The sequence below is a fragment of the Labeo rohita genome, chromosome 22 (genome assembly GCF_022985175.1).
Source record: "Labeo rohita strain BAU-BD-2019 chromosome 22, IGBB_LRoh.1.0, whole genome shotgun sequence".
NCBI classification, from domain to species: domain Eukaryota; kingdom Metazoa; phylum Chordata; class Actinopteri; order Cypriniformes; family Cyprinidae; genus Labeo; species Labeo rohita.
The window spans coordinates 58,890,018-58,895,072 of NC_066890.1; the positions used below are offsets into that span (position 1 = coordinate 58,890,018).

General features: G+C 40.0%; 1 protein-coding gene across 1 annotated transcript in view; it reads right to left on the reverse strand.

The window, feature by feature from the left end:
• Positions 1-1,684: 1,684 nt before the first annotated feature.
• Positions 1,685-5,055, reverse strand: part of ptprsa (protein tyrosine phosphatase receptor type Sa) — a 246,800-nt gene continuing 243,429 nt past the window's right edge. The window contains exon 37 of the mRNA XM_051094491.1: positions 1,685-5,055. This exon is cut by the window's right edge and continues 734 nt beyond it. The gene's annotated coding sequence lies outside the window, so the exon portion shown is untranslated.

Here is a 5,055-nt window from a genome sequence, read left to right on the forward strand (position 1 = left end):
TCGTTCTCATTTATTCGAAATTTCCATGGCTTTTGGCTGCTCCGATGCAAACGGCGCTTTGATGGGCTCCCGAGGAACAGTGCTAATGAGTTAGATGACTGACGAGAAAAGCAATTAGCCCCGGATATCTCCTTCACCTTCTCTTTTGCATTGTGTAGAAACGTTAGGATTCCCAAGGCTTTTAATCACTTCAGAGCAACACTCATATCAACAAATCAGCGTTTTTTGCTTTAACATTGAGCATAAACCAATTTTTATCTTCTCATCTACAGCGGGACGCCGTCGTTGGACAGTAAATACCATGAAGTGAAAAGCTCAAGATGAGGCCGGTGGCATTTGCAGAAGATTTGCACCAAATCTACAGACTGTGAGGTGATATTAACATAAACCTTTCTAGAACATCATACAAACTTGTCTGACTTCTCAAACACTGCATATAATTGGGCGTAAAAACAACTGCTTTGTCCTGTGCTTTATGTACAAATTCATAGTCAATCTACATCCTTGGGTCGCCATGTTAAAACGGCAAGCGGCGGATGGCAAAATGCATCCGAATGAGATGTTAGATTACGAGCATGTTGAGCTCACGGATGTGTTTACCATTCAGGTATCAGGCCAGATTGTGAAATAATTGATTGTTCTGTTGAGATGCCATGTGCGATGACAGCTGATTGGTCCTCGTATATGCGGCCGATAAGCAATTTCATTTCGCCATCTGCCTTGTCAAACTGAGCTCATGAAATTTTAATGATCCCGTGCAAATCTAACGCTAGACTTAATATTAACCACGTCCATGCAAATTTCCAGACCAAACACAAGGCACACCAGCGTCTTCAGACAACATTTCTTTAATACAAAGTCAACATATCTACATACACAGTGGTTTCAAACCAATTATTGTGTCCATCAGAAGTAACAGTTTGAAAGCGATAGCACTTGGCCTTCGTACAAAGAGAAACTATTTTCACGTTCGCGTTTGGCTTTTTTTCTTTTTTCGTTGGCCGTGGTTTTAATACGTTCACTTTTGTATATTGGTTGTTTGTAGTCTAATCGATCCACACGTTTGGCTCCCATTGTTGAACGTCCTCCCGTACGGGACTTCCAAGCACCTTTGCCGTCGTAGGTTTTGGAGATCAGTCCGACGAGTCCAATCGCAACAACTGTCTGTTTCGTTTCCCCCCCGAGGAAAAGTTTGTTAGAAACACACAAAACTCCCAACAGTTTAAAAGGCAGCGCTGGAATTTCCAGATTCCAAGTTCTCTCGTACTTCGTCCCCCAACAGAAAATTACAAAACAATGAAAGTGAACTAAATATGGCATCTGTAAACGTCTAGAGTTTTGTGATGAACTAGTAATCAAAACAAAAATGAAGCGCAGAAGCAGTGGTGAGAGACGGGCGTGTATTTAAACTAGCTAATCACCAAACGTGACCAATTGAAGGTGCTGTTCATATGGCATTTTATAGGCACTGGGCATTTTATAAGCCCTTCTTCATCCCAATCTAACACCAGACCCACTCAGCATGAGGGAAAACACAAAATGATTACTGCTTCAGGCTTGGTACGGGTAAAAATGGGATTCATTTTTGGGTGAATCTCATAAAACCTTTCCAAAACATTACTGGGTCATTTTTCACTCCGAAATAAAAAGAAAAATAAGAAATTACGTTTTGCCCGGAGAAGTCTATTTTTAACACTAGTAAGATGTTTCGCATTGTAACATAAAAACACATTATTTAAAACTATTTTTTACACTGATTTCAATAAGATGTTGAATTTACGCTTTTTGGTTTCGGAGTGAAATCTGACAGATGTATTACTGATATTATAAAAGTAAAATAAAAAGTCTTATGGGAAAAGGAGAAGCGTTTTGATTTCTCTCACCACTGGACTGCAGAGTGTGTTGGCTAAGATAAGAAAAAAAGTACAGAGTTGAAAAAAAGCGAACAAATGAACCAGAAAAGAAAGAGGAATGAAGTGAAGAGAGATAAACAGAGCTGTTAGCGTGAGACAAAGCTTCTTTCAAAACTGTGGAAAGTTTCCATTAGCATAAACAATTTTTTTTTTTTTGTTGGTTATCTCAGTTTTGTTCAAAGACAGAAATCTGGTGGGTCAAATTATACAAATACATATAATATATATTTGTTTATTTACAGGCATTATATTCAGGATCATAAATGATATCTAACAAACGATCAAACATTCGGTGGCTTGAAAAGTAAAAAGATGAAATAAAAAGTTAAAAAAAGAAATCTTTCACAGATATGGGCTGTAACAAAATTCATTTTTTGTGTTTTTTGTTTTAGTAAAATTTGGAAAGTATAGATAATTGTTTTTTTTTTTTGTTCAGTTCAATATTTTGTAAACCTACATCTTTTATAAAAGTAATACTTCAGTTAATACTAGCACTATAATTGAATAACAACAGGATTGCAATCATAATCCAACCTTCATCACTGGGCAACAGGAAGTCAAAGCTCTCCCCGCAATGATTTATGGGAAATTTCTGCATTTGATAATGCATTTCCCTGACTCTTTAAAAAAAACAAGAAACAAAAGCAATAAAAAACTCATTCATGATTTCATACACATTTTCATGGTGGTATAAAAATGAGCGCCCGCTTCAAAAAACAAAAACAAAAAAAAAGGCTATTCATATGAAGATTTGGATACATCTTTATATTCTGCATTTAAATATAATATATGTGAGTGTGCATGTATACATTCACGTCCCATTCGTCTATGTATACATGCACACCAACACATCTCACGTTACATTTCTACAGTGAAAAAATAGAATGTCTTTTAACATAATATGAGCAAAATGAGCATTTTCTCCTTGCTAATTAAAAAAAAAAATGAGTACAGTATTTTTGTTAAAAAAAAAAAAAAAGCAGAACACTAAACCAAGTCTGTTAAGAAGATAATAGTCAAAATAATACAACAATAACGTATTTGATTTTTTTCTATGATGTTACAAGAATAAGGCTTTTTTGGAAATAAGATTACACACGGCTCCTTTCATTCTCGCACCAATCAGAATACTCCAGCTTCAAGCATTCTCCAGTACAGCCAATCAGCTCTGACGGCGGAGCTCAGGCCCCTCCCCCCCATATGCATGAGTGTGTAAAACAGTCCCACCCACAACGACAGATTCACTCGATAGTTGTACCGCAGTTTCATGGCGCAAACACATGCCCGTTTCTTGCTCTCCGTTAGCCAAAATCCATTGAAGAAACACCTCAAAAAGAACCAACAAAGCAATGCAAGAAATCCGAGAAAGTAACCAGGAATGGGTCGTTGGTGACGATAAAACGGTGATAAATTTCATCCTGGGCGACTGTTGGGGCATAAGGAATTGGTGGATTGACTGGTGGGACCACCATACGTTATCACACTCTCGCACACTTCGGTCCATTCAGGACTCTTCACATGTTCACGTACAGCATAATGGAGCAAAAGCAGCATGTTTGGTATCAAGAGCAAAACGAAACCAAAAAAACAGTTGTAAGACAAAAAGTCGTTTGAAACGATGGCAATGAACATCACTGGGGACATTAACGTACCAAAAGCAAGACGTAGCCACGCATCCCCTATCTCTTGCGCCAGATACATGGTGTATTTCAATGGAGAAACCAGTCAGTGTCGCCACGACTTTCGTGGTGGTTCCTCTCGTCCTAATCTCCAATTGACGCAACGGGTCAAGCTCCCATTGGCTCTCCAGGATGGAAATGGAGGTATACTGCACCAAAGAAACTCAAGACTTTGTTGGTGGTTCCTCTGGTCCTTATCTCAAGTTGATGCAACATTTCACATTCCCATTGGCTTTCGAGGATGGAGATAGAGCTACGTTTTGTCAAAGAAACTCAAGACTTCGTTGGTGGTTCCTCTGGTCCTAATCTCCCACTAACACAACATTTCACGCTCCCATTGGCTCTCGTGGATGGAAATGAAGGTACATTGTGCCAAACTGAAGAAACTTGAGACTTTGTTGATGGTTTATCTGGTCCTAATCTCCAGTTGATGCAACATTTCATGCTCCCATTGGCTCTTGAGATTGAAGATAGATGTACATTGCGCCAAAGAAACTCAAGACTTTGTTGGTGGTTCCTCTGGTCCTAATCACCAGTTGACGCAACATTCCACGCTCCCATTGGCTCTCGAAGGATGGAAATGGAGCTACATTGCGGCAAAATGAAGAAACTTGAGACTTCCTTAATGGTTCCTCTGGTTCTAATCTACAGTTGACGCAACATTTCACGCTCCCATTGGCTCTCGAGGATGGAAATGGAGCTACATTGCGCCAAACTGAAGAAACTTCCTTGATGGTTCCTCTGTTCCTAATCTCCAGTTGACAGAACATTTCAAACTCCCATTGGCTCTCAAGGATGGTGATGGATCTACATTGCACTATAGAAACTCAAGTCTTCATTGGTGGTTCCTCTCGTCCTAATCTCCAATTGACGCAAGAGATCACACTCTAATTGGCTCTCGAGGATAGAAATGAAGCTACGTTTTTCCAAAGAAACTTGAGACTTCTGTGGCGATTTCTCCAGTCCTAATCTCCAGCCGAGCCAACATTTCACACTCCCATTGGCTCTCAAGGATGGAAATGGAGGTACACTGCACCAAACCGAAGAAACTTGAGACTTCCTTGATGGTTCCTCCGGTCCTAATCTCCAGTTGATGCAACATTTCACGCTCCCATTGGCTATCGAGGATAGAGATGAAGCTACGTTTTGCCAAAGAAACTTCCGTGGCAATTTCTCTGTTCATAATCTCCAGTCGAGCCAACATTTCATGCACACTGCACCAAAAAAACTCCAGACTTCTATGGTGGTTGACGAAACGTCACACTCCCATTGGCTCTCGAGAGAATAGAGATGGAGCTACATTGGCAGAAACGTTCGCTAGCATCTCCTCGACAGCACAGAGTAACTGTCCGCGTCTCGAGAAACCTATGCGATTAGGTTTCAACCATTTCCTTGAATGCCTCAGCGCCTCAAAATGTGTCAAGTTCTTGTTTGGCAGCTCCAGTGGTTTCAAGAGGAGGGTT